General features: G+C 45.5%; 1 protein-coding gene and 1 pseudogene across 1 annotated transcript in view; one reads left to right on the top strand and one right to left on the bottom strand.

Moving 5' to 3' along the window:
- GNB4 (G protein subunit beta 4) overlaps positions 1-17,159 on the bottom strand; it is an 82,209-nt gene extending 65,050 nt beyond the window's left edge. The window contains exon 1 of the mRNA XM_062211462.1: positions 17,036-17,159. The gene's annotated coding sequence lies outside the window, so the exon portion shown is untranslated. The remainder of the gene's footprint in view (positions 1-17,035) is intronic.
- Positions 17,160-18,227: 1,068 nt separating this feature from the next.
- The window catches only part of LOC133751424 (ribosome biogenesis protein NSA2 homolog), a 100,535-nt pseudogene continuing 97,712 nt past the window's right edge, over positions 18,228-21,050 (top strand).

The following is a 21,050-nucleotide window of genomic DNA, read 5'->3' as shown; positions in this document are numbered from 1 at the left end:
GGCAGATCTATTTCTCCTGCCTCTTTGTTTGGGAGTGGACCTAAAGCCTTTCTCGCCTCAAAGGATCAGCCCCATGGAGCCTGACTTGGCAGTGTAACAAGAAGCCCTGGAGAGGGGCCACATTGTAGCATGGTGGGTTAACCCACTGCTTGCAACATCAGCATCCCATATGGAGTGCCAGTTCCAGTCCTGGATGCTCTGCTTCTGATCCAGCTCCCTTCTAATATGCCTGGGAAAGCAGTGGAAGATGATCACCACTCACATGGGAAACCTGGATGGAGTTCTGGGCTCCTGGCTTTGGACTAGACCAGCCCCAGCTGTTGTGGCCATTTGGGAAGTGAACCATAGGATGGAGGATCTCTCTCTGCCTCTCCCCTCTCCCTGTAACTCTGCCAAATAAAATAAAATAAAATAAAATAAAATAAAATAAAACAAACCCTTAAAAAGAAAAAAAAAAGGCCCATAGATTAAAAAAGTTCTCATATAAACTTCACATTTCTCAATACTAACTTAGAAAGCTATTACAAAGAAATCATTAACAATTCTTTGACATACTACATATATTATTTTCTCTTTGCTCAAAAGGCAGGTATCAGTTCCTTTATAATAATATGCTTGTATTTGGTCTTGTTTTACTCATTATGAAATATAATAATAACACAAACACCAGAGTTGGGAAGGATAGTTAAGAACCAAGCTATTTTCGTTTTATCTTGAAATAATCATGCCACTTGAAAAAAATACTTGAAGAACAAACTTAAATTGGGCTGGCACTGTGACGTAGAAGGTTAAAGCCCCAGCCTGCAGCATCAGCATCCCTTATGGGCACGGGTTTGAGTCAAAGCTGCTCCACTTCCAACCCAGCTCCCTGCTAGTGCACCTGGGAAAGCAATGGAGCATGGCCCAAGTCCTTGAGCCCCTGCACCCATGTGGTAGACCCAGAAGAAGCTCCTGGCTCCTGACTTCAGCCTGGCCCAGCCTTGGTCATTGCAGCCATTTAGTTTGGGAAGTGAACCAGTGGATGGAAAACCTTTCTGTCTCTACCTCTCTAACTCTTCCTTTCAAATATATAAAATAAATATTTAAAAAAGTAGAAAAGTATATGAGAAAATACTCAACTATAAAACAGTGTCCAATGTATTTTTGGAATTAACTAAAATAAGAACTTGGATTTTGAAATGCCAGAAGTGATTGACAGAGGCAGGCATGGTGACACAGGAGGTTAAGCTTCCTCTTAGGACACCAGCATCCCATATCAGAATGCCTGGAATTGAGTCCTGCCTCTGCTTCCAATTCAGTTTCCTGATAAATGCACACTGCGAGTCAGTAGATGATGGCTCAAGTACTTAGGCCCCTGTCACCCCTGTGGGAGACCCGGATGAAGCTCCTGTCTTTGGCCTGGCCTAGCCCTGGCTGCTACAGCCATTTGGGGGGTGAACTAACAAATGGAAGATCTGTCACCCTGCTTTTTAAATAAATCTTTTTTTAAAAGGCTATTTACAAACAAGGGTACATCAAAAAGTTCATGAAAAATGGACTTAGAAGGTAAGTCTATTTTGGTGCAAAAAAATTTTTTTAAATCCATGAAGTTTTTCTTTTTTTTTTTAAGATTTATTTATGGCTGGTGCTGTGGCTCACTTGGCTAATCCTCCACCTGCGGCGCTGGTACCCCAGGTTCTAGTCCCGGTTGCTCCTCTTCCAGTCTAGCTCTGTTGTGGCCTGGGAAGGCAGTGGAGGATGGCCCAAGTGCTTGGGCCCTGCACCCACATGGGAGACCAGGAGGAAGCACCTGGCTCTTAGCTTCGGATCGGCACAGCACACTGGCTGTAGCAGCCATTTGGGGGGTGAACCAACAGAAGGAAGACCTTTCTCTCTCTCTCACTCTCTAACTCTGCCTGTCAAAATAAAAGAAAGAAAGAAAAGAAAAAAAAAGATTTATTTATTTGAAAGAATTACACAGGGAGAGAAGGAGAGGCAAAGAGACAGAGGTCTTCCACCTGCTGATTCACTACCCAGATGACTGCAACGGCCGGACCTTTGCCAACCCAAAGCCAGGAGCTTCTTCCGGGTTTCCCATGCAGGTGCAGGGGTCCAAGGACTTGGCCATCTTCTACTGCTTTCCCAAGCCACAGCAGAGAGCTGGATCAAAAGTGGAGCAGCCAGGACTCGAACCGGTGCCCATATGGGGTGCCAGTACTGCAGGTGATGGCTTTACCTACTGTGCCAAGCGCTGGCCCCACAGTTTTTCATAATATATATTTTTCATAAACTTTCTGAAAGCCCCATATATATAATATTTTTTAAAGAACCTGTGATTGTGGGGCCAGCGCTATGGCACAGCGGGTTAATACCCTGGCCTGAAGTGCCAGCATCCCTTATGGGCACCGGTTCGAGACTTGGCTGCTCCACTTCCAATCCAGCTCTCTGCTATGGCCTGGGAAAGCAGTAGAGAATGGCCCAAGTCCTTGGGCCCCTGCACCTGTGTGGGAACCCTGGCTTTGGATCAGCGCAGCTCTGGCCGTTGCGCCCAACTGGGGAGTGAACCAGCGGATGGAAGACCTCTCTCTCTCTCTCTCTCTCTCTCTATCTATCTATCTCTCTGAGCCTCTCCTCTCTCTGTGTAACTCTTAAAAAAAAAAAAAAAAGAACCTGTGATTGTTTTCTCAAAAAGCGATCAGTCCACAGTCATTAACTGATTAACAAGAACAACATTCTTATCCACATATAATAAATGGATCCACTTGAGATGAATCATGTGGATAGTAACTAGGTCTTTTATCATTGATGCAGAAATTTAAATGGGGATAAATTTCAAGATCTTATAAAATTCTATGAATAAAAGATGAATAGGCATCCATGGAGTAAGAACACAGTAAAGAATGCATGTTTTAAATGTAGCATTGATACATTTTTATTCTTTTGGTGTATTCTTTAAAATTCCTACATCTATACAGAAACTGAAACACAGTGAAAGCTTTAAATGAGTCAGTTTAGCTCTTTTCCAGTCAACATTTTGGGAAAGTTTCCAAGATTTTCCTGGAGCTGGCACTGTTGTGCAGTTGGTTAAGCTGCCGCCTGCCACACGGGCAGTCTATCTCAGAGCACTGGTTTGAGCCTCGGCTTCTCCACTCCTGATCCAACTCTCTATTAATCTGCTTGCAAAGCAGCAGAGGATGACCCAAGTCCTTGAGCCCTTGCCACCCAGAGAGGAGACCAGGATGGAGCTCCAGAATCCTGGCTTCAATATGGCCTAGCCCCAGCAGTTAGAGCCATCTGGGGAGCGAATCTCTTTGTCTTTCCCTCTCTCTGTCATTCTGCCTTTCAAACAAATAAATAATGATTTTTTTAAAAAAAAAAGATCTTCTTGTATTATTCCTACTATTTTTATCTATAGTAGTAAAGTACATAAGAACATGATTCTGACCTATTATCAAATCTAATCACCATGTGACTCATTCTTCCACTCAACACACACATATTTAACACCTACTTTGTTACACACAGGAACCCACATCATCAGAAAAGTTCAACATCTCATGAGAGAGACAAGTAGCAATAACATATCAGGGAGTAAGTACTATGATAGGACATATATTTAAAGTGTTATGACACCAAAACCAAGTGTTTATAAAAATGTGGCTGAACTCAACGTACTAAGGATTTCTCTTAAACTTTATACAATATATTTTGAAACTACTGTCCATGAATTTACTAAAACCATTTTTAGAAGGCTTATATTTCCATCAGTACTGCCCCTTAAAGTTACAAACACCTGCTCTGTAAAACAGCAGAACATTTCCTTTTAGTCCTAAAACTACCTTCTCTAACAGCCTCTAGCTTTAGTATGCAAAGATGATGTGAACCAAACATTAGGAATGTAAATTATAAGTATGTGATTTACAAATCATACCCTTGGCCTCTCTCTTCTCATAGAACTCAAGTATTTTCAACTCTTAGATTTTTAAATTTATTTACTTACTTGAGAGGCAGGGAGCTCCAATCACTGGCTCACTTCCTAGCTGCCCCCCAATGGCCTTGGACTGGGTTGGGCCTGGAACTCAAGCCATGTAGGTGGCAGGAATTTGACCACTTGAGCCAGCACAGATGCCTGGCAGGGTCCATTTTGGCAGGAAGCTGGAGTCAGGAGCCAATAGCAGGAATTGAATAGAGGCACTCTGATGCAGGATGTAAGCATCTCAACCACTATGCCAAATGCTTGCCTTTCTCAGATTTTTAGATAGGACCACATGTGATTTCCTCTGGATCACTAAACCATTAACTGATACAAGCCAGTCTTATCACTTAAGAGTCATATAATTTGCTTTTGTATTTACCAGAAACAACCCCTTAAATTTTTCAGACTTGGTTACATATTACTCTTGATTATATCTAAAATTTTTTTAAAAAATCAATTACATCGCTAAAAGAGTAAAATATGACAACTGGAGATATCAGAATTTCATCCAAAAAATATTTGAGTGCCTAATAAGCACCATCAGCTAGCTTCTTTGCTGACTTAAGTCACATTTTATCCTGTGAAGTCAACGCAATTAAAATACTCACGGAAAAGTGGCTAAAATTCTGCGCTCACAGTTCAAATAAAAAATGTCTTACCATATAATAAATACCTAGAATAAGCAGAAGTAGCATATAGCCATCAGCACTTCTCACTGCAGATCTTGAGAGGTTTTCATTAAAAAGTGAGCGTACCTAGGTGATGCTATTCTGAGATGAACAGAGATCTACCTCTGCTACTTCACAATCACACTTTATTTACTAACAGATCATATAATCGCTGTCTCAGGCTTGGATTAACAGCTAATTAGTGACTCGGACTAGTTAGTTGGGATTCTACCCTATTCTCATCTCCCTATGCCCACCAGCAATGCTCTCAGAATGCAAGAACCAGAGGGGGTTTACCATCTCTGGGTGGCTTGGACAGTGTGTGCATTATTACTTACAGTTTTGTTCTGCTGCCCTGGCACTCTCACCACCACACATGCCAGTCTGGAGAAACTCACGACACCCCTGGGGTTCTGGCATCCCTCAGAATCTCCCCCCAAATCTCTGTGCAGACGTTTCCCAGCTAAAAGGCTAGCACATGACATTAACTAAATTCCTATACCAACCTGTCACTGCTGTCTTTTTTTTTTTTTTTTTTTCAGATTTATTTATCTGAAAGGCAGAGTGACAGAGAGCAAAGGAGACACAGAAACATCTTCCATCCACTGGTTTACCCCTCAAATGGCTACAATAGTCAGGGCTGGGCCAAGCTGAAGCCAGGGGCCTGGAACTCCACCCGGGTCTCCCACATGAGTGAGAACACTTGGGCCATCCTCTGTTGCTTTCCCAGGTACATTAGCAGGGAGTTGATAGGAAGTAAACAGCCGAGACTCAACAGTGCTCCAATAGGGGATGCTGGTGTCTCAGACATTGGCATAACCCACTGTGCCACAACACCAGCCTCCTTCTTTACATCTCAAGGAAGGGTAGAGGTTTCCTAAATACAGGCTATGCAACTTATGTCCCATGTCAATTAGACAACAATAGGACCGTAGATATAATACATTCATACAATGGAGTATTGCACAGCTATCAAGAGAATATCAGAGCTCCCAGTACTGACTTGCAAAGATGCCACCACTAATGCTATTCCCCTGAACAAAGTCTCCCTTTGCAGGTTCCAAATGTAAGTAAGGTAAGCATGTTGGTGGGAGTTTGTCCTTACTAGGCAAGGCATACTAAATCTCCTTAGCAGTAACTACACAGTATAGAGCCAAAATCAGGAAAAAAAGAAAAACAAAAGAGAAACACCGTCAAGGTATATGCAATATTAAACACAGACATCAGAGGCCAGCATTTGGTTCAGTCACTAGTTAGATGCCCACATCTCACATCAGTACCCAAACTTGATTTGCAGGCCTGGTTCCTGACTCCAGCTTCCTGCTAGTAAGATCCCTGGGAACAGCAGTGATGGCTAAAAGTAACTGGGTTCCTGCTACCTACGTGGGAGAACTGTATTGAGTAACCAGCTTCTGTCTTGTCCTCAGACCTGTCTTGGTTCTTGTGGACATTTGGGGAGTAAACCAGTGGATGGGAACTCACTCTGTGTTTGTCAAATAGAACAGTGTTTTAAAGTTATATTATTTTAGCAAGTCAGTAGTACATGAGTATAGAAATGATTTCATATGATTCCTACTTCAAAACAATTTAAATAAGATAAAGGAGTATCTCTCAGCAATTAAAGCAACAGCTGTCCGTGATATATACTGGAAAACTAGTATTGCAGAACACATGCTGTGAAGGTACCAGGTATTTCTGTGCACAGCTCTGCTCCACAGGAAATTAAAAAAAAAAAAAAAGATTTTTTTGGAAGAGAGATTGAGGCATACACACACAGACACAGACAGACAGAGAAAATGAGAAAATGAATGAATCTTCCATCCACTGGTTTACCCCAAATGGTTATAACAGCCAGGGCTGGGCCAGGCTGAACCAGGCTGAACTCAGGAGCCTGGAACACCATTCAGCTCTTCAACATAGATACAAGGGCCCAAGGACTAGGGCCATCTTTTGCTGCTTTCCCAGGCACTTTAGCAGGAAACTGGATCAGAAGTAGAGCAGCCAGGACTCCAACTGATGTTTACACGGGATGCCAGCATCAAAGGCTGTGGCTTTACCCAGTGCACTACAACACTAGTCCAGGAAATCCTCAAGTACCTGTATGACCCACGGCACCTTAGCTAGGAGGCTGCAATGAAACCTACCCACTGAGAGCACTGCCTCCAGTGCCCAGCCCTGGGGTTTGCTCACTGGCTTCCTCACCTGCATGTTAACTGACACGGAAAAAGTTAATACAGGGCAACTGGAATGATCACCACAGTTGAGAACAAGAAGTCTTTGAAAATTAAAATATATTAAGGGAAAGAAGTATATTTAAGCCAGAACTGTTTTAGGTAATCAAAGCATTAGGGGTGAGCTAAATGGTTTCATTTCTTCATTCTAAGCAGATAACTCTTCAAATCTAACTATTGCCTGATTTTCTGATTTCACTTTCCAGTCTTATAATGATCAATTTGGAAGCTTACATAAAATTAAAATTTCCAAAATCTTTCTGATTTTTTACAAATTATCTAGTTTGTGGTCAAGGTTCTTGCATTTTTATTTCTTCTTACTGATCTCTTCTACTTGTGTTGCTGATTAGTATTACCTCCACCAGAGGGCAGACAAAGGTAAAAATCAGAAATACTGAACACAGATAAACTTGGTAGCTTCCAGAGAAGCTGTACCAGTATAACCCAAAAACCTTAAATAGCATTAATGCTACAAGGCTCTCTAGACACTATCCTCTCCAACTGAAATAGCACTAGCCAGAATACAGCAGCAACAGAGTCGGCAAATACTAATGCATACACATTCATTCAGATAACATCTGAGTCCTGCCCAAGTGCCAGGCATACCCCAAGCTCTCAGGTTTCGGTGGTAAACAAAACAAACCAGTTTCCATTGTCATCCCACTTTATTCCAGGAAGAAAATAATAAAGCTCAGAAATAAATACCATAACTTAAAGTACAAATCAGTACCAGGTAAGGGGGAAAAAAACCTGCAGATGTTAGAGGACTAGGGAAGCTACTTTTAAAGGACTTAATCTAAGTAAAGACCCACATGAAGTGAGGAAATGAGCCATGCATCAAATGCAGAAAAGCATTCCTGGCAGAAGAGTAAATGTGCAGGCCCTAAGGCAGACCTGGCTGTTTGATCAACAGAAGCTGGGGAGGCGTGAGGATGGTGAACAACGCAGAGAGGCAGAGCCAATGACCATAGGCAGGTGGGCAAGAGCCCAGCCACATGATCACACAGGCCTATGATCCTGAGGAAGACTGTAGATCTTACCTAACAGTAATGGATTTTGATGGCCGAGGTACAATCTGATTTGACTTACATCTCTAAAAGCTCATGCTGGCTGCTGGGGAACAAAGTGGAAGCTGAGAGACCAGTTGAGCAGTAGTCCAGGCCAGGAAGGAAGGTAGTCTGACAGAGTGGTGATGGTGACATTGCAGGTAACAACAGTCAAATGTGAAGTTCAAAAGAAGGTAGAGTCCATAATACTCGCTGCTAGGATTGTCTCCACCAAAATCCATGCTGAAATTTAATTTTCAGAGAGGTGGTGCTGGGAGGTGGGATTTTCAAGGGGTGAGTAGGTCATGAAGGGGGAGTAACGTCATTGTTGCAGGGCTGAATTGGTTACCATGAGAGCTGGTGGTCATAGAGTTGCCTCCCAGGTTTTGTCTCCTTCGCACAGGCCCATTTGCCCCTCCACTTCCCACATGCGCCAGGGCCACGCTGTTGGATGTCCCAGCATCGAGAACTGTAAGCTAAGATACACTTTTCTTTATAAATACCCAGTCTCAGGCATTCTGTTGTAACAGAAAAGGGACTAAGACACTTACTGATGGAAGAATAGGCTGAGGATGAGTAAAATAGGAAATTAAAGGTAACTCTTAGACTTTGTAGCCTAAGCATCTAGGGACATCATGGTACCATTTACTGGGACGGAGAAGAGCTAGAAATTGCAGCCAACCAGGCAGGATAAAACCCTGAAATAGTCGGCTTCCTAGACAAGGAGGGAAAATGTTTTAATAAGAATTACGTATCACCTGTGCCAAAGGTGATTGAAAGATCCTGTGTGGCACAACTGACATCCTAGTGACCTTGAGAAGAAGGGTTTCATGGAGGAGTAGGGATAAAGTCTCTCTCAAATGGGTTTAGAAGGAGGAAGATGAGACAGCCTACATGGAATCTTTTGAAGAATACTTTCTTAAGCAAAGCAATCTTATTGTTTTTCAAAGTCTTATTTTTAACTTTTCATTTAAAAAAAATTTTAAATTTCATTCAAAAATTTTAAACAGAGGCCGGCACCGTGGCTTAACAGGCTAATCCTCAGCCTTGCGGCGCCAGCACACCGGGTTCTAGTCCTGGTTGGGGCGCTGGATTCTATCCCGGTTGCCCCTCTTCCAGGCCAGCTCTCTGCTATGGCCCGGGAAGGCAGTGGAGGATGGCCCAAGTGCTTGGGCCCTGCACCGCATGGGAGGCCAGGAGAAGCACCTGGCTCCTGGCTTCGGATCAGCGAGATGCACCGGCCGCAGCGGCCATTGGAGGGTGAACCAACGGCAAAAAGGAAAACCTTTCTCTCTCTCTCTCTCTCTCACTATCCACTCTGCCTGTTAAAAAAAAAAAAAATTTTTTTTTTTTACACAGGGCCAGCACTGTGGCACAGGTTAAACTGACATCTGCAAAGCTGGCATCCCCTAAGTTCCAGATGCTCCATTTCCAACCCAGCTACGAGCTAATGTGCTTGAGAAAGCAGTGGAGGATAGTCCCAATGCTTGGGCCTGTGCAGTATGTGTGGGAGACCAGATGGAGTTCAGGCTCCTTGTTTCAGCCTGACCCACCCCTAGGTGTTGTCATCTGAGGAGTGAACCAGCAGATAAAAGATATCTCTGCCTCCCTCCCATCCCCCTCTATCTCTAACTCTGCTTTTCAAATAGCTTTTTTAAAAGATTTATTTATTTGAAATTCAGAGTTACACAAGAGGGAAGGAGAGGTAGAGAGAGAGAGGTCTTCCATCCGCTGGTGCACTCCCCAAATGGCCACAATGGCTTGAGCTGAGCCGATCTGAAGCAAGGAGCCAGCAGCTTCTTCCAGGTCTCCCATGCAGGTGCAGGAGCCCAAGGACTTGAGCCATCTTCTACTGCTTTCCCAGGCCATCGCAGAGAGCTGGACCAGAAGTGGAGCAGCTGGGACTTGAACTGGCACCCATACGGGATGCTGGCACTGCAGGCAGCAGCTTTACCCTCTACGCCACAGCGCCAGCCCCAAATAGTTTTCTAATGTTAAACATAACTTGAAAAAAGTAGTATTGTGATCACCCTCATACCCTCCACCTAGATTTACCAATTATTAACATGTGCCACATTTACTTTATCAGTCTCTATTTTCATAATTATCACTACTACCTATCCATTTAAGAAAAAGTTGAGGACATTTTGACCCTTTACTCTTAAAGAATTCACTGTTTTATCTTCTAAGAACAAAGGCACTCTGTTAGGTAACCCCAGTAAAATTATCAAATTAAGGAAATTTAACACTGATATAATACTATTATTTAATAATTCAGTACACTTTCAAATTCTGTCAATATCCCATGTGGCACTGTCCTGTCTCTTGAGTTCACTTTGAGCGGGAACTGTTCTCCAGCCTTTGTCTTTCACAACACTGACATATTTGAACAACATAGCCAGTTACTTTGGGAGAATGATTTTTCAATTATGGTTCCCTCATTGTTTCCTGGTAATTAGATTCTGGTTATGCACTTTAGAAATACCACAGAAAAATAATGAAGTTCCAGTTGGAGCACATCAAGAGGAACGTGCTGGTGATGCTAACTTTGATCGCTCACTTGGTTAAGATGATGTGTACCAGGTTTCCCTACCGTGAAATACTGCTTCCCCCAGTCACGACTTCAGAGAGATCATCTGAGACTGTGTAACACTCACCTGAATTAATATTACGATGACAGTTGCAAACTCCAGACTTTTTGTTCCTTCTGCATTTTTTTAAATGGCATTCTACTAGGAAGAACCTTCTCCTTATTTTATTCAATGGGTTATAATCCATTGCTATCATTATCCATTTGGATGCTCAACTTTTCCCAAATTTAGCCCTCAAGAACACCCTCAAGCTAGCTCCTTTGTCCTGATATGCCATCAGCTTTTTGAACACTTCCTTACTTTGACATTCAAGATGCCCAAGGCTCATCTTATACTTTCCCTACCCCAGCCCAGAAATCAGCAATTGATTCATGGGCATTAGTGGTGTTCAGTTACTTGGATGTCATTGCTTCCAAGCCCTTTTATCACACAGAGCTAGGAAATACTCATACATGAATATATATTTTAATCATGAGTTCATATTGACACTTAATTCTAATCCAACAACAAAGAGTTCTTCAGGAGAAGTAGTTAATATGCCACTTAGGATGTCAGATTCCGTATCAGAGTTGCCTGGGTTTGAGTTCCTGCTAGATCCAGTTTCCTGATAATGGACACCTGAGAGGCAGCCAGTGATGGCTCGAGTACTTGGGTCCCACTATTCACATGGGAGACCCACACAGAGTTCCAGGGTCCTGGCTTTGGCCTAGTCTGCACCCAGCTACTGGGGACACTTGGTGAGTGAATCAATCAGTGGATGGAACCATCTCTATCTTTGTCGCTCTGCTTTTTAAATAAATAACAGTAAATAAACAAAGCTGTTAAAAAATGTGTTCTTCATTGCCTTCTTCAGGTCCATGTTTTTAAAGTTGTATTTATTTATTTGGGAAGCACAGAGATAGAAAGAGGAAAAGAGAGAGTGAGCTCCTATCCATTAGTATACCTCCCAAATGCCTTCAATGGTCAGGACTGGGTCAGGTTAAAGCCAGGAGCTAGGGATTCCATCCATGTCTCTATGTGGGTGCAGGAGCCTGAGTACTTGGGCCATCAGCAGAGAGACGGCGCCGCGGCTCACTAGGCTAATCCTCCACCTTGCGGCGCCGGCACACCAGGTTCTAGTCCCGGTCGGGGTGCCGGATTCTGTCCCGGTTGCCCCTCTTCCAGGCCAGCTCTCTGCCGTGGCCAGGGAGTGCAGTGGAGGATGGCCCAAGTGCTTGGGCCCTGCACCCCATGGGAGACCAGGAGAAGCACCTGGCTCCTGGCTTCGGATCAGCGCGGTGCGCAGGCCACAGCGCGCCAGCCGCGGCGGCCATTGGAGGGTGAACTAACGGGTAAAAGGAAGATCTTTCTCTCTGTCTCTCTCACTGTCCACTCTGCCTGTCAAAAAAAAAAAAAAAAAAAAAAAGTGGAGCAGCCAGTACTCAAACTGGAGCTCCAAAATATGATGCCAACATCACAGGTGGCAGCTTAACCCACTGCACCACAACACTGGCCACTATATATTTTTAAAAAGATTTATTTGTTTAAAAGGCAGGACAGGGGCTGGCACTCTGGTGCAGTGGGTTAAAGCCCCAGCTGCTGCACCGGCATCCCATATGGGTGCCAATTTGAGTCCTAGCTGCTCCACTTCCGATCCAGCTACCTGTTAGTTTGCCTGGGAAAGCAGCAGAAGATGGCCCAAGTCCCTGGGCCCCTGCACCCATGTGGGAGATCTAGAAGAAAGTCCTGGCTCCTGGCTTAAGATAGGCTCAGCTCTGGCCATTGCGGGCATTTGGGGAGTGAACCAGTGGGTGAAAGACCTTTGTGTCTCTTTCTCTACCTCTCTCTGTAACTCTTTCAAATAAATAAAATAAACCTTTTTTAAAAAAAAAAAAAAGGCAGGGCAACAGAGAGACAAAGAGAGATATCTTCCATCTAGTGAGTCACTCCACAAATGACCACAACAGCCCAGGGATGGGCCAGGTTTAAGCCAGGAGCCAGGAACTCCATCAAGGTCTCCTACATGGGTGGCAAAAGTCCAAATACTTGGGTCGGCTTCTCTGGCTTCCCAGGCTTGTTAGTAGGAAACTGGATTGGAAGCAAAGGAGCCAGGAATTGAAACTAGTACTCTGATATGGAATGCTGGCATCTCAAGCTATGGCTTAACCAGCCCCTTATCTTTTTATTTCTCTTCCTCCCAAAGTAAAAATTCTAGCTCTCAAGATGATAGTGAACTTTCTCATTCACTAAATGGTGCAATCCACATAAAATAGTTTCATAATTTCTACACATTTACAAGTAAGAGCCTACTAGAGTTTAAGATTTTTTTGTTGTTGTTGTTCTTTTTCCCTCTACATTAAGGGCAAACCGTCAAAGTGCTCTGCTTGGTGCTGGCGCTGTAGTGCAGCGGGTTAAAGCCCTGGCTTGAAGCGCCAGCATCCCATATGGGCACCGGTTCTAGTCCCAGCTGCTCCTCTTCTGATCCAGCTCTCTGCTATGGCCTGGGAAAGTAGCAGAAAATGGCTGTTGCAGTCATCTGGGGAATGAACCAGCGATGGAAGACCTTTCTCTCTGTCTCTACCTCTCTCTGTAACTCTGTCATTCAAATAAATAAATCTTAACAAAAAAAAGTGCTCTGCTCAAAACTTACTTTAATTTTTCTTTTCTTCTGGAAATTTATGTTACTCATTGAAAATACAGACGGTTCATTTGTTGTTATTTGAATTCAACTGTTAAGTTTCTCCCCAATCTTGTTAATTTTAGCATATGAAAGATGTTTCCAAAACTCAAAACTATACAAAAAGGTATATTCAAAGCAACATCATTCCTTCTGCTATCTCACTTTATTCAATTCCCACTACCCCCTGTAGGTAATTATTAGTTTCTAGTTATCCCTCCTTTAATTATTTTTATTTTGTCAAAAATTAAGCTTTCTTAGAGTGAAACACAGAAATGAGGTAGTCACTAAATAAAACACTAGATCAAGAAAAAAATTTATATTAAGATGGAAGATACAATGTTTGTAAAATTGTATAATAGTGTAAATGATTCCACAGAAAGTGACAAATTGAAAATGAGGGATAAAGGGGAAAATTATTGATCAAAATATCTTCTGGGGGGGTCAGTGCTGTGGCATAGTATGTTAAGCCTCCACCTGCGGCACTGGCATCCCATATGGGTGCTGGTGCAAATCCCGGCTGCTCCTCTTCTTTTTCTTTTTCAATTTATTTGAAAGGCAGAGTTACAGAGAGGGAGATAGAGGCAGAGAGAGAGACAGTCTTTCATCCTCCGGTTCACTCCCCAAATGGCAGCAATAGCTGAAGCTGGGCTGATCTGAAGCCAGGAGCTTTTTCCGGGTCTCCCACGTGCAGGCAGGGGCCCAAGCACTTGGACCATCTTCGGCTGCTTTCCCAGGCGCATTAGCAGAGAGCTGCATTGGAAGTGGAGCAGCTGAGACTCAAACTGGTGCCCATAGGGATGCCAGCACTGTAGGCTGCAGCTTTACCTGCTATGCCACAGCGCCAACCCCCAGCTGCTCCTCTTCCAATCCAGCTTTCTGCTGTGGCCTGGGAAAGCAGTAAAAAATGGTCCAACTCCTCGGGCCCTGCACCCACATGGGAGACCTGGAAGAAGCTCTTGGCTCCTGGTTTCAGATCAGCCCAGCTTTGGCCATTTTGGCCCTTTGGGGAATGAACCAGTGGGTGGAAGAACTCTGTCTCTCCCTCTCTCTGTAACTCTACTTCTCAAATAAATAAACAAAACCTTAAAAAAATATCTTCTAGGGGGAGGCATTTGGTGTGGCAGTTAATTTGCTGCTTGGGATGCCCACATCCCATATCAGAGTGGCAGGATTCAAGTTTTGGCTCTGCTCTGGATTCCAGCTTCCTGCTAATGCACTCCTAGGGAGAGGCAGCAGGTGATGGCTCAAACCGCTGGGTCCCTGCCTCACACAAGAAAGACATACACTGAGTTGCTAGCCTTGGCTCTGGCCTGGCCCAGCCTTGGTTATTGCAGTTATCTAGGGAAGTAGAAAGTGAATGGGAGATCTCTTTCTGCCTTTCAAATAAATAAAAATTAGAAAATATATATTAGGAATTAGCAGGAGTATCAAAGGGTTCCTGTACCACAAAGTAGACCATCATCCTGTTTGTAACCTTCCAAATGAGTTACATCTGCCTCCAGAAAACGCACCTTAAACGGAGGCTCTTCCGGGAGAGTCAGTCAGTCATCACTTCCTACTAGTGTCAACAGGACAAGTTCTGTCCTGGCAAGACGGTGATGTGAATTGTGAACGAGACATTTAGCCAGGTGAGGGAGAGGCCAGGGCTGTGTGAGGATGTGTACAATAACACAGAAGGACAGCACTGACCGTGCCGGGAAAGCACACACAAGTCTCTGGCACGTCGTGGAAATCTTACGCATATGCTGGCGAGTAACTGCGGGTTACTCCTCTTGCCCTGACGTTACGTTAATGTGGCACCGAGGAAAGAACTCGGATTTCAGAGACAGAGGGGTCTTGCCTTGAGTCCTAGTTAAGTTACTTCACATCTTGTGTCATCTCGTGTCCTTACCCGTAGAAGTGGAAAATGTCTCCTCTGTCAGGTTACTAAGAAATAGAAATAGAATAATGTACAGCATTGCTTCTGGCTCAAGACAGACACTTAAATAATTCCTGGGGCCAGCACTGTGGTGCAGTGGGTTAAACTGATGCCTGTGATGCTGATGTCCCATCTGAGTACCAGAGCTCTACTGCCAAAACCCAGCTCTCTGCTTCTGCGCCTGAGAAAGCAGCAGAAGATGGCCCAAGTGTCTGGGCCCCGGTCAACCATGTGGGAGACTTCTATGGAGTCCATGGCTTCAGCCTGGCACAGCCCCAACCACTGCAGGCATTTGGTAGTGAACCAGTGGATAGAAGAGCTTTCTTTCTCCCTCCCTCCCTTCCACCCACCTCTCTCCTCTCCACAACTCTGCCTTTCAAATAAATACATCTTTAAAACTAAACAACTCATATAATAAACACAGATTAAATTAGTCAGCCAGGTAAAGCACAACACAGGCAGCTGACTTCAGTGACACACCTGAAAGAAATCAGAGGAATCCCATCCTCTCAGGCGGTTATCTGGTAAAGGGCAGAAAAACGCCCAACACTTCGTTCCAATTCTCAATTCTGAAATTGCCCCGGAGTCTATTTTTAAAGTGTAAAAATATGTGCTGACATACTTTAGCGTCAATGATGTGAAAGAAACAAACCTTACAGGTTAACAGAGACCAATGACTTGGAATAATGTCCTAAATAATGTCTGCAGGCTCACAGAGGGGGAAACCCAGGTGTATGGCTAGCGTTTTGGAATTTTGTACAAGTGCATACACAAAAAAAGGTTGCCAACATTCAATAAGATGGTATGTTTAAAGTTCCTATTTCAGTTTCAAATTTGTCTACAAAACACAACACGCAAATCTGAAGGTGATCTAGAACCAAACACTGGACTACTCCATCGACTTTCAGCCTCGCATCAGGGATCAACTGAAAGCCCCACACAGCAAGAGCGGGGAGAAGTGCCGTGGCAGAGACTCTCAGCACACGATTTTAAATGGACACAGTCCCTGGATTCCCTGCCAACTAGAAACGGCATCCCCGCATCTTGAACCCTAAGCCTCCCGAGCCTGGTCTCCCTCCCCGGAGACGTACTTAAAGGTCACCACCACTGAGAAGCACTGACGACGAAAGTTCGCATCCGCGATTACGTTTCCAAGGTCTTAAGAAAACTGCCCGGCAGGGTGCTGGTGCACACGCCCAGCGACTGGGGAGGAGAAAAATACACCCTCGCCCTTTACGGAACGAGAGGGGGAAGGAGTGGGAGAGGAGGCAGGAGAGGCAACAATCACAAAGCCTTTCTTTCTGCTCGCATCGACAATGAGAGCCTGGTCTTAAACTTCTGGAAGCTCAATCTTTCCTCACCGAATAGCAATAAACATCAAAGGATAAGGCGACCATTTGCGTTTTGAAGCAGAGACTGTAGAGACAAAAGACACTTTCTCCCCTCGTGAACTTGCAAATACAGCTAACCCATTAATCCCACCCAACCCTCACCGCTGGCCATCAGACGAGAAACCGCTGGACCCGTTTTCGCACTCAGTGGAGAACTTTTCAGCGCGTTCCCGGCGCTCTGCGCCCAGCACCTCTCCCGGGCGGCCCCGAATAACCGCTATTTTCGGGGCTAGCAGGAGCTCGAGCTGGGTCCCACCAAGGGGGAGGCCTAAGAGTCGTGGAGACGAACCCGGGGTCTGGAGGACTCCGACGGCAGCCCGCGCCCTGGCTCCCCGGAGCGAGCGTCCCGGCCGCCCAGGAAGTGCCCGAGACCGCGACCCCTCGAGGGCCGGTCCCGGCGCCGCAGCAGAGCGCAGCCGAGGCGCGCCCGTCCCGTCCCTCCGGGGCAGCGCCGGTCCCCGGAGCCTCCGTCCCCGAGCCCACCTGGGCCGGGTTGCGCCGAGGCAGCCCCACGGCGCCCCCCACGCCCTCTTGGGCAGCCTGGGATTCCCCTCACGGGGCGCGCTCGCCGCCCACCTGGAAGGAGCTCGGATCCGGGTCACCTGAGGCTGCCTGGGTCCTCCCGGCGTTCAGCCGCCCCTCGAGCACTGAGCCGGCGTGCCGAGCGCAGCGCACCGCCGATCTCAGCGCAGCCGGCCACACCCAGGTCCGCCAGCCGGGCAGCCAACTCCGCGGCGCGCCGGGGCCGGGGCGGGGACGTGGCGCGAGGCGCGAGGCTCTAGGCGCGAGGCACGAGGCGCGCGGGCCCGGCGGGGACGCGCCGCGAGCCTGCGCAAGCCCTGGAGCGCGCGGCCCGGGCAGGGGGCGGGGGGCCGCCTGGAGCGGGCGCCGCGCGCAGCTTCTGCTTCCTATTTTCTCTCTCGTTTCCTGCTAGAAGGAGAAGAAGGACTTTTTAATTCCCGGGCAGTTTCGTTTTCTTGTCGGTGCGGCGCCCGTCGAAGCGGTGGGGCCGCTTTCCTGCCCGGCACCGCGCAGACGTCGGTGTGCTCGTGGGCAGGAGCGCAGGGCCGAGCTGGGGCCCCCACCGTCCCGCTAGGACCAGCATGCTGTCATTCCACGCGCACGAAAGTGAACTACAGGCCAGAACCGCTCTCACATCGCTCGTGTGACCGTCTCGGGGCCCAGATGCCATCATCGACAAATAGGGAGTGACACCTGCCTCTTTGAAGGTGCCAAAAACGTGAAGTCGGGTTCGCCCGGAGCCCGCCTCCAAGTGAATGCCCAACACTTGGGAGTCATTGTTACACTACTGCCTCTCATGAAACTGGAAGGCCTTCCAGATGACCCTGCCAAGTCTCTCTTCTCTGCATGAATTAAACACCACATGCATCTCAATCCACTTTTCCCACATTTCTCTGGAGGTCTTTTATGTTTAAAATGTCATAAAATAAATGCATCTATCCAATTTGCTTCCTCTGAAGTCAGAACCGCCTGGGAGCATTTTTCCTCTCCCCACCCCCCTCTTCCTTTTGAGTTAATTCCAGTTTGACAGACGGTTGCTATAGCAGTCCTTCTCTGACGTCAAACGATTTAAAGAAACAGCCCTGGGTAACTTCACTGCACAGGAGTTCTCTGCGGAGTTTCTGTGCCGGAGAAAGGTTTGAACAGTATCAGAAGTGAACCTGCCACCCCCGCAGCTCTCCACTCCCTTCTTCGTTAACTGCTTCCCACTATCACCTGGAATAAATCTAGCCGTACCTTACCAGAGATGATGCCAAAGCACACGCACTCTGCTCGCAACTGTGGAAAGAATGTGACCGTCTTACCGAAAAGACAGACCGTGACAAAAACGAAACGCTCGTGGTACTAGGATGATGAAATTGTGTCTGTTTTTTTTTAACCCAGATTTTTATTTTCCCTAATGCTGGGTGCTTGCTTTCTGTAAGAAAGAAAAAGGGGAAATGCCAGATCTTCTGTGTATGTCAGAGTGTCAGCAGAGTCGGTTGGGGCCTGATTCCTTTGCATCTTCAACTGCTTACATGTTTAAGTGATTTTTATCCTGAATCCTGAATTTTATCCTCTAGGATAAATTGTATCATCCTAGGTAAAAGCCCTCTTGGAAGGGAAGGGAAGTTGGTAGTTAAGGAGTACCTATTACATAGTTGCTTTGCTTTCTGCTTTCAAATGTTGTGCTTGATATTCACAATGACTGCCAGTTGTGCATTTTGTCCCCAGTTCACAGGTAAGTAGACTGAAGCTGAGTAAGATTAAGTTACACGGGGTGTAGCAGAGCCTCACATGGCATCTGATTGGATCACCTCCAAAACCTATTTTAGGATTTTTTAAATTAATTTATTTGAAAAGCAGAGTTACAGAGAGGCAGAGGCAGAGAGAGAGGTTGAGAGTTCTTTCATCCGCTGGTTCACTCTCCAAATGGCCACCATGTCTGGAGTTGGGCCAATCCAAAGCCAGGAGTCAAGAGCCAGGAGCTTCTTCTAGGTTTCCCATGTGGATGCTTGGGCCCAAGCACTTGGGCCATCTTCCACTGCTTTCCCAGGCCACAGCAGAGAGCTGGTTCGGAAGAGAAGCAGCTGGGACATGAACTGGTGCCCATATGGGAATGCTGGCACTGCAGGTGGGGGCTTAACCTACTAATCACAGCGCCAGCCTCCCAAAACCCATTTTATTTCCTCTGTTTCTTTTCTGCTGTGTTCCCATACACTGGCACTTACCAGATATTGTAGGGTTTTGAGAGGTGGTTGGATCCAGATTACATGTTGAAAAACAAGTTGCTTGTATTTAGAAAAACCCAGTGGAAAGCACTGAGATATTCTAAGCCAGAAAAAGATTAGGGGAAATGGAAATCAACAGCTCTAAACACAAAATGCACAGCCTAAGAAACAAGAATTTACTAATTTATGATGACTTGAGAATTATATCAACCTGCCTGAAAATTTGAAATGGGCAGAGAAATTATTAGAAGAATAAAATCCCAGTACAAGAGAGGAAAGTTTAGATACTATCCAAACTAATGCACTTCCAAGAATATCATGTTTCTGTTTTGCTACATCTGCTGCATCTCTCTCTGAAAAGAACACTTGTTGAGGAAAAGCCTGTACTGCAAATCTGAAAGTGGAGCTGATGAAAGGAATTTCACTACTAGGGACAGTTTCCTAACAGTACGGTAATGTGCCTAAATGATTTAGCAATTCACAAATTTTCCAATAATAATGATATCAAGAGAGAGATTATTAACAGTTTTGATATCTGCTGTTTGTGGAGGCAGTTATAGTGATATGTCCCACTTCTGATGACTAAGCCCAGTGACCCCCTGTTTGGGTGTTTCTGCCCAATATTTAGATTTCTAACCCATTAGGCCCATGTTCTCAAATCCTACTGTGTTAAGGGAGGTTGGTGGGATTCCTGCTTTGAAAACAGAATCTGTATCTATTTTATCCTTGTATCTCCCGTGGTATTAACAGAATATTTTGTAGCACTAGGCACTCAGTGAACCAATATGTGAGTCAATGCTCTGGACCACTTGTTTTGCATAAATAACTTTCATACCTAATCCCACCTCCTTTACCTCCTCGGAACCATAGGAGAGGGAAAAACCATTATTGTTTTAGGGGGAGTTCACAGTTGCTCATGCATGGTATTTTCCTTCCCTGTGACCAAGCTCTATTCTCAGCTTCTCTACTGGATGAATCTGAATTCTGTTCTTAATGAGCCACCCTAGGCTCCAGAGTACCATAGGCTGTACCCCTACCATTAAATCATACTCTAGAAGTGGCCTGCTTTTTTTCTGAGCCTACCTTGCATTAGACAATGCCAAGTGCCCTCTGAAGAGTAGAAGGATCAAAGTATACCGTTTTTCAGTACTGTCCTAAATATGTTGTATGCATTCCAATTTTATAATGTTCTGGATGAGGCCAAGTTATATTTCCATAACACTGTAACTGAAGTAGTATGTTCCAGCTACAACAAAATAAGTTAAAAAATGGTAAATGGAAATTGTGTGATACAATCTGCAACAGTGATGTGAGAAGCAATTCCTTAGCAGACTCTGTAAGAAGTCGTGTTGTTGCAAGGAGACATCCATGACACAGAGCAGTCATGTGTGCAGCCTTCCCACTTGCTCATGCACGATGCATTTCTGGATCAGCTTGCATATACAGCTTACATTTTGAGCCCATCTTTGCTGAACCCTCTGGCACTCCTGATATATACCAGTTATAGGTCTAGAATCTTTCTCCTCAGGTTCTCATGAGCCATGTCAATATGGAATCTGTCCTCCACAAGCATTCCCATGACCTTAGAAGAGTGCTGTCCTTAGCAAAAGATACCTATTGGGCTGGTATTGTGGCGCAGTGGGTTAAGCAGCTGCCTGTGACACTGGCATCCCATGTGGGCAGCCGGTTTGTGTCCCAACTGCTCCACTTCTGATTCAGCTCCATGTTAATGGGCCTGGAAGGGTGGTGGAGGATAGCCTAAGTGCTTGGGCCCCTGCCACCACCCAGGAGACCTGGATGATGAAGCTCCTGGCTCCTGACTTTGGCCAGTCCTAGCCCCCACCATTGCAGCCACTTGG

This window comes from Lepus europaeus, chromosome 2, assembly GCF_033115175.1.
Source record: "Lepus europaeus isolate LE1 chromosome 2, mLepTim1.pri, whole genome shotgun sequence".
In the NCBI taxonomy this organism is placed as follows: domain Eukaryota; kingdom Metazoa; phylum Chordata; class Mammalia; order Lagomorpha; family Leporidae; genus Lepus; species Lepus europaeus.
The sequence above is the reverse complement of the archived record's forward strand: the minus strand, read 5'-3'. Positions and strand labels throughout refer to the sequence as shown.